The sequence below is a fragment of the Gorilla gorilla genome, chromosome 17 (assembly GCF_029281585.2).
Source record: "Gorilla gorilla gorilla isolate KB3781 chromosome 17, NHGRI_mGorGor1-v2.1_pri, whole genome shotgun sequence".
Taxonomy (NCBI): Eukaryota; Metazoa; Chordata; class Mammalia; order Primates; family Hominidae; genus Gorilla; species Gorilla gorilla.
In genome coordinates, this window is record NC_073241.2 from 23,600,492 (window position 1) to 23,609,893 (window position 9,402).

General features: G+C 37.5%; 1 pseudogene; it reads left to right on the forward strand.

The window, feature by feature from the left end:
• The first annotated feature begins 3,343 nt into the window (after positions 1-3,343).
• On the forward strand, positions 3,344-3,455 carry LOC129528476 (uncharacterized; annotated as a pseudogene).
• The last annotated feature ends 5,947 nt before the right edge of the window (positions 3,456-9,402 follow it).

Here is a 9,402-nt window from a genome sequence, read left to right on the forward strand (position 1 = left end):
TTGATGCTGAAAAAGCATTTGATAAAATTCAACATCCCTTCATGGTAAACACCCTAAAAAAACTGGGTATAGAAGTAACATACCTCAACTTAATAAAAACCGTATAAGACAGACCCACAGTCATTACCGTACTGAATGGGGAAAAAATGAAAAGCTTTTCTCTGCGATCTAGAACACAGTGAGGATGCCCACTTTTACCACCGTTGTTCAACATAGTACCGGAAGTCCTAGCTAGAGCCATTATAGAAGAGAAAGAAAGGGAATAAAAAAAGAAATCCAAATTGGGATGGAAGAAGTAAAATTATCCTTGTGTTTGCAGATGATACATTTTATTTGGAAAATACTAAAGACTCCACCAAAAAAACTATTAGAATTGATAAATTCAGTAAAGTTGCAGGATACAAAATCAATATACAAAAATCAGTAGCATTTCTATATGTCAACAGTGAACCATTTGGAAAGGACATTTAAAAAGTGGTCCTATATACAATAGCCACAAATAAAATTAAATACCTAGAAATTAACCTAACCAAAGAAGTGTAAGATCTTTATAATGAAAATGATAAAACACTGATGAAAGAAATTGAAGAGGACACCAAAAAATGGAAAGAGATTCCATGTTCATGGATTGGAAGAATCAATATTGTTAAAATGTCCATACTATCCAAAGCAATTTACAGATTCAATGCACTCCCTGTCAAAATATGAATGACATTCTTCACAGAAATAGAAGAAACAATCTTAAAATTTATATGGAGCCACAAAAGACCCAGAATAGCCAAAGCTATTCTAAGCAAAAAGAACAAAGCTGGAGGAATCACATTACCTGACTTCAAATTATACTACAGAACTATATAATGAAAACACCATGGCACTGGCATAAAAACAGACACACAGACCACTGGAATAGAATAGAGAACCCAGAAACAAATCCACACACACTTACAGTGAACTCATTTTTCATAAATGTGCCAAGAACATACATTGAACAAAAGACATCTCTTCAACAAATGGTTCTGGGAAAACTGGATATACACATACAGAAGAATGCACCTAGACCCCTACCTCTCACCATATACAAAAATCAAATCAACATGAATTAAAGACTTAAATCTAAGACCTCAATGAAACTACTATACTACAAGAGAACATTGGGAAGAATCTCCAGGACATTGGTCTGAGCAAAAATTACTTGGGCTATACCTGACAAGCACAGGCAACCAAAGCAAAAATGGGCAAATGGGATCACATCAAGTTAAAAAACTGCTTCATAGCAGAGGAAACAATTAGCAAAGTGAAGAGACAGCCCACAGAATGGGAGAAAATACTTGCAAACTACCCACCTGAAAAGGGATTAATAACCAGAATATGTAAGGAGCTCAAACAACTCTCTAGGAAAAAATGTAATAATCTAATTTTTTAAATGAGGATAAGATTTGAATAGGCATTTCTCAAAACATACAGATGGTAAACAGGCATATCAAGAGATGCTTGACATGATTGATCATTAGAGAAATTCTCAGTGTAGAAAACTACCATGAGATATCATCTCACCCCAGCTAAAATGGTTTATATCCAAAAGTCAGGCAATAACAAATCCTGACAAAGATGTGAAGATAAGAGAACCCTCATACACTGTTCATGGAAATGTAAATTAGTGGAACCAATTGGAGAACAGTTTGGGGGTTACTCAAAAAACTAAAAATAGAACTACCATATGATCCAGCAATCCCACTGCTGGGTAGATACCCACAAAAAAGGAAATCAGTATATAGAAGAGATATCTGCATTCCCTGTTTGTTGCAGCACTGTTCATAATGGCTAAGATTTGGAAGCAACCTAAGTGCCCATCAACAGATGAATGGGTAAAGAAAATATAGTACATATACACAGGAGAGTATTATTTAGCCATAAAAAACAATAAGATCCTGGCCAAGTGCACTGGCTCATGCCTCTAATCCCAGCACTTTGGGAGGCTGAGGTGGGCAGATCACCTGAAGTCGGGAGATCGAGACCAGCCTGACCAACATGGAGAAACCCCATCTCTACTAAAAATACAAAAATTAGCTGGGTGTGGTGCCGGGCGCCTGTAATCCCAGCTACTCGTGAGGCTGAGGCAGGAGAATCGCTTGAACCCAGGAGGTGGAGGTTGCAGTGAGCCGAAATCACGCCATTGCACTCCAGCCTGGGCAACAAGAGTGAAACTCCATCTCAAAAAAAAAAAAAAGAGATCCTGTCATTTGGAACAACATGGATGGAACTGGAGAGCACTATGTTCGTTAAGTGAAATAAGCCAGGCACAGAAGGATAAACATCACATGTTCTCACTTATTATGTGGCTCTAAAAAAAAAAAAAAAAAAATTGAACTCATAGACCTAGAGAGTAGACGGATGGTCATCAGAGGCTGGGAATGGTAGTAGGGGCTTGGGGGTGGGGAGGTGGGGATGGTTAATGGGTACAAAAAAATAGAATGAGTAACGCCTACTATTTGATAGCACAACAGATTGGCCATAGTCAACAATAACTTGATTGTATATTTTTAAATGACTGAAAGAGTGTAATTGGATTGTTTGTAACATGAATGATAAATGCTTGAGGGGATAGATACCCCATTGTCCACAATGAGTGTGATTATTACGCATTTAGTTATATCTCTTATTATGTTTGAATTGCCATGTTGGTGTTTTAGTCACATATAAGTGTCAAATGATGAATATAATTTTATTGTTTGAAAACTTCCCATGAATGTTATATTTTTCCCTTAGTCTACTCTAGAAAATACATTTTAAATAATTCTTGATAGTAGAATTCTTAATGGGGATGAGTCAATAGTTTGTGGTCTTTAAATATTCCTATCTCTTCTTGCAGGGGGGAATGAACTTATTTTTTTGTTTTATATTACAGGAGACAGCAGTATTTTTCTGACTTATTTAACATTTTAGATACTGCCATCATTGTGATTCTTCTGCTGGTTGATGTCGTTTACATTTTTTTTTGACATTAAGTTGCTTAGGAATATTCCCAGGTATGAAACATAAGACTTACCTCTCTTAAAGTTTTTCATTAATTTTAGCATTTTCTGTGCCTTTTATTCTATATAATCTTTTCAACTTCAAATGTTCTCATTCTATACCAAACACATTGCTTTAAAATGAAATGTTTAGGTAAATTCCCACATACTTTGAAACTAAAAGATTGTGATATTTAAGGACCGGTGAAGAGTATACAGGCTAAGTACCATTAATGGAATAAAGAAGATGCAGTACCCCAAAGAAGGACTTCTACTCTTGTACTAACTTTAACTTCTCTACATTTTGAAGTTCTCGTCAAATTCCCATTTGTATCATTTTTTGGCCTTTTGGCTAAGATCAAGTATAATATTATTATCAGTTTAATATCTGCTATATCAAAAAAATTTATATTGAAAACAATTCCCCTCTGTGCTTCAACTACAAATCCCTTACACATAATGTTCTGTCTGGATTTTTCCTACAGCCAAGAGGGAATTTATTTGAGCATACGCAAAATTAGAGTGACTTCAATCATGAGTTTCTAAAAAATAGCAAACAGAACAGAAACTAGGAGATGACACGTGGCAACACAATAGTAGAGTTTTGCAGTATAGTTGTGGTAGAAACAAAGAAAGCTTAGGCAAAGTTAGAAGTGTTAGGGATTGGGAAACTAAAGAGTATATGAAGCCCTGGTGACTCTTTTTTTACTGTGACAATGAGGAAAATGAAAGAGCAAATGTATACTGGGATGTAGATTGTGGCTTCCTAAGCTTGTTCATGGGTCAAATAACTGGTTTCTTTTTGTACCCTAGCTTCCCTGGACTACAGCTCAGGCCCTAACTAAAAGCATGTTAAGTGATAGGCTTTTGGAGTTATTTGAAAATAACCTCAGCCAATGTGGTCTTCTGATTAGAAACGTCAGCATCACTTGACAGTTTGCTAGAAATATAAGAAGAAAAATACCTTAGGCCCCACCCTGGACCCACTGAATCAGTATCTCTGGGACCCAGCAATCTGCAGCTTAACAAGCTTTTCCAGGTGGCTCTTATTGATGTGTGCCCAAATCAGAGAAGCACCAGTCCAGACCATCAGTTCTCTGCTTTGGTGGTTCTGATGGTAGGGGAGATTCCAGCTAGCACACTTCAGAAGTATCTCAATCTGTTGCCTCCCTGATGTGTAGTAGCAGCTGTAGTGAACATCTGTTACTCATGGGAATAACAAAGATGAACAAGAATAATCGATTTGTTTTGATGTGGAAAAATTGAAAATGCTAGTCTTAAATCCCAAAATTAAATTTAAAGATGCTAAGAGTCTATTGTATCACTATTTCTCTAGACCAGAATTTCTCAGCCTCAGCATTACTGACATTTTGGGCCAGATCATTGTCATAAGAGGGTGGTGAGCAGTTATATTAATTGTAGGGTGTTTAGCAAAATTCCTGGCCTCTGTTCACTAGATGTAAGTAACACACAGACACACACACGCACGCACGCACGCCAGTGGTGAAAACCTAAATGCCTCCAGACATTGCCAAATATCCCCCAGGTAGGTAATTGGGGAGAGGAGGGAAAATTGCCTCTGGTTAACAACTGCTGCTCTAGACATAGTTTATATTGATAAAATTCTGTTTCTGAAGCAAAAATGGATCTTTTAAATTTATTCTTAGATGGACACATTTACTTCGACTTCTACGACTTATTATTCTGTTAAGAATTTTTCATCTGTTTCATCAAAAAAAGACAACTTGAAAAGCTGTTAAGAAGGCAGGTAAGTGGGCAAAACATGCTTATGATTCGCAAAAATATTTTGTGTTTTGGGACCCATTGACAAGGGTTGATATCTATACTATATAATGTTTTTTATTTTTATGTTGATGAGTGTTTCACAAACTAATGATGATTTTAAACTGTCAGGTTTCAGAAAACAAAAGGCGATACACAAGGGATGGGTTTGACCTAGACCTCACTTACGTTACAGGTTTGTGACACTTAACCATTGATTTACTTGTATTACTTCACTTTTTCTTGTAATTGTATTTTTTTTGCCTCATCTAAGACACATTCATTCAAAATATTCTTTATTCATGAGGATATATGCTGCTGTGATAGTGTGACATATTTGTGGTTTAGCCCTGGCAATGGAAGATCTGCATGTCTTCTCAATTCAGGACTACTCAGTTGCAGCATAGGAACTTGAATGGATTTTCAGCTGACTCCATTTGAGTTTCAATTTATTAACCTCTAGTAGTTATTTCTGAGTCCCAAGGATCCCACAGAGACCTCTTCTTATCCTAGAATCCCAGAGAATGAGGTCAGTGCTTTGTAGATCTCAGGTTTTCTGAGTCAGAGGGCTGCAAAGCACCTTGGGAGTTCCCACCATCACTGGTGCCCAGAAATCTTGGATTTTCTGTGGTATTTAAGATAAGAAATAAATTCGAAGAACAGGGGGAACTTCAGACTGAGGCCATCATAAATACATGGCATACAGTTAGAACTAGTGGAGACTTAAGAACTCCATGGCAGTTTAATGGTCATTGTGTTGTATAATTTGTTATTTGATTATCCTGAGTATTAGCTCTTTTCTGTCAACCTCAATCTTAAAAGGTTTTTTTCTGTGAAAATGGAGTCTGATCTTGTATAAGTTAATTTTTTTGTATGTTATATGAAATCTATAATAATGTTTGTAATAGTGATGATTTTGACTTTTAGAACGTATTATTGCTATGTCATTTCCATCTTCTGGAAGGCAGTCTTTCTATAGAAATCCAATCGAGGTAAGGGTCTTTATCTGACAAATACTCATTTCTTGGTGAATGTAGACTGTGTAGTCATAAGTTTAATACTGACCCAGATATGGCAGTATTCTTTGAAAAATGTACTCTTTCAAGGAAAAAAATCATAAAGGATTGATACCAGTTACAATTGTGCCAGTGGTTACAAACCACCCCAAAACTTACTGGCTTATAACAGCAACTATTTATTTGGCTCATGATACTGTGGTTTGTGAATTTGGTATGGGCTTAACTGTCCAATTTAGGTGCTTGCAGAAAGGATTTCCTGTCTCAACTAAGCTCATTCATGTATCTGTGGGCAGCTACTGGTTCATCTGAGGACTGGCTAGTCTAAAATGACTTGGCTACCCTCGACTGACAGAGCCACTGCATGCTAAATGCACCCCCCAAGGCCCAAGGCCCATCCCATCTGGCACCCACTGCTGCCAACAGCCCCACCCCCTTCACCAGCAGAGCCCCCATTTGCCGCATGCACTTCTAAGGCACTGAGGACTGGCCTGCCTGGTGCCTGCCCTGCTGTTGGCAGTACCCCACAACTAGCAAAGCCACTGCAGCTAGCATGCATATGCCTAAGGCCTGAGAACTAATCTGAATGATGGCTCTCACACCAAGAAAAGCCATACCACTGTCTCCACAAACACTCACCATCAGGCCACTGAGGCACTCACAGACACCACTGAATGCTGATTACAGCCAAAAAAGTCACCTGAAGACTATATTACTGCACCCACCCAGATCCAAAGTCAAAGCACCCTACTCAATGAACACTATAGGAGACAACTATTGGAAAAAGTATTTCTCTGTGAAAACTCCCTAACATTGGAAGAGGCAACTGTTCCCCCAGATGTGCAAAAATCAGTTTAGGGCCACAAGAAACGTGAAAAGCAAGGAAACATTACACCTCCAAAGAAACACCATAATTCCCCATTAACAGACCCTAAATTTAAAGAGTATATCAAATGGCTAAGAAGGAATTCAAAATAATGATCTTAAGGAAACTATGAGATACAGAGAATACAAATAGACAAATCAATGAAATTAGAAAAACAATTTATGATCTTATGAGAAATTCAACAAGGATATATATATATATCATTAAAAACCAGACACAGATTGTGGAGCTGAAGAATTTAAGGAATAAAATAAAAATACAATCAAGAGTCCAGGTGAAGTGGTTCACACCTGTTATCCCAGCACTTTGGGAGGCCAAGGCAGTGGATCACTTGAGGCCAGGAGTTCAAGACAAGCCTGATTAACATGGCGAAATCCTGTCTCTAAAAAATACAAAAATTAGTTGGGTTTGGTGGTGCATGCCTGCCATCCAAGCTACTTGGGAGGCTGAGGCACAAGAATTGCTTGAATCCAGGAGGTGGAGGTTGCAGTGAGCCAAGATTGTGCCACTGCACTCCAGCCTGGGTGGCAGAGTGATACCCTGTCTCAAAAAAAAAAAAAAAAAAGCTTTAAAAACAGATGTGGGAGAGATATGGCCAAAATCTAGGAAGCTCAAAGGTTCTCAAATAGATTCAACCCAAAAAGGTCTTCTCTGAGGTGCATAGTAGTCAAAAGTCAAAAAGAGGGAATATTCATCAGGTGCAGTGTCTCACACCTGTAATCCCGGCACTTTGGGAGGCTGAGGCCGGTGGATCACTTGAGGCCAGGAGTTCAAGGTGAGCATGGCCAACATGAAGAAACCGCATTTCTACTAATAATACAAAAAAATTACCTGAGTGTGGTGGTGTGAACCTGTAGTTCCAGTTACTTGGGAGGCTGAATCACGAGAATTGCTTAAACCCAAGAGGTGGAGGTTGCAGTGGGCCAAGATCACACCACTGCACTACTGCCTGGGTGACAGAGCAAGACTGTATCCAAAAAAAAAAAAAAAAGGAAATGTTAAAAACAGCAAGAAAAAAGCATCAAGTCACATATAAGGGAAACTCCATTTGATTAGCAGTGGATTTCCCAGTGGAAACTTTACAGGTCATCCCATACAAGATGGGATGATATATTCAAAGTACTGAAGGAAAAAAAAAAAACAACTGTCAACCAAGAATACTATACCTAGTAGAGCTATCCCCTAGAAATGAGGGAGAAATAAAGTATTTCCTATACAAGCAAAAACTGAAGGAATTCATTCCCACTAGACTGAACTTACAAGGACTGCTTAAAGTGGTTCTACATCTGGAAGCAAGAGGATGATTACCATTGTCAAAACACACAAACGTGTAAAACTCACCTGTAGTGCAGATATACACATGAGAAAGAGAAAAGAATCAAACTTTGTCACTACAGAAAGTGACCAAACCACAAAGATTAAAAAAAAAAAAGGTGAAGAAAAGAACAAAGAATATACAAAACAACCAGAAAAAAATGAACAAAATGACAGGATAAAATCTAATCTATTAATAGTAACCTTGAATGTAATGTAAACAGATCAAATTCCCAATTAAAAGATACAGAGTTGCCTGCCAAGATTTAAAAAAAAAAAAAAAAAAAAGACCAAACTGTATGCTGCCTACAAGAAACTAACTTCACCTGTAAAGGATCATACAGACTGGAAGTGAAGGGATAGAAGAAGATATTCCAGGCAAACAGAAAACAAAAGCGAGCAGAGGTAGCCATACTTATCAGATAAAAACAGACTTTAAGTCAAACTGTATGAAGAGACAAAGAAGGTCATTGTATAATAATAAAGAGATCAACTTAGCAATAAGATAGAATAATTGTAAATATGTATGTACCCTACACTAGAGCACTCAGATAAACAAGGCAAATATTTTTAGGTCTAAAGGGAAAGATAGACTCCAATGCAGTAACAGTTGGGGCCTTTAGCACCCCACTCTTAACCACTGGACAGATCATCTAGACAGAAAATCAACAAAGAAATATCAGATTTCAGCTTACAGATAGGAATAAGTTCTGGTGTTCTGTAGTGCTGTAGGGTGACTACAGTTAACAATAATTTATTGTATATTTTTAAATAGAGAGGATGTTGTGTTCCCACACAAAGAATGATAAATATTTGAGGTGATAGATATGCTGATTATCCTGATTTGATCATTACACATTGTATACAGGTATTGAGATATCCGTCTCTACCTTATAAATATGAACAAGTATTATGTGTCAATTAAAAATATTTTTAAAGAATGAAGGAAACAGATTTTTTAAATGAAAGGAAAGAATATTACCTGACTTGGCTGAATGGTCCCATGTGGTCTCTCGTTCTCCAGTAGGCTACTTCAGGCCTGTTCACATGATGGCAGAGGCAAGAGTCTGAGGAGCGGCAACAAAACAATGCAAATCCTCTTCAGGCCCAGGCTCAAAATTATATATTAATTCTATCCCATTTTATTGGACAATGCAAGTTACACTACCAGTCTGGATTCAAGGAGTAGAAAATAAACTCCAACTCTTGATGGAAGGAATTATAAAGAATTGTGGCCGTTTTTGATAGTCTACCATAGGGAAGAAAGATGGGGATGCCATAACCCAAAATGTGTTTTCTTAGGTTGAGATCCTAAATTATAGTCGGGGCATATTGCTTTAGGCTCTGTGGATGACTAAATTAATTTCAAACATATAATGCTGTTTACTGTGAA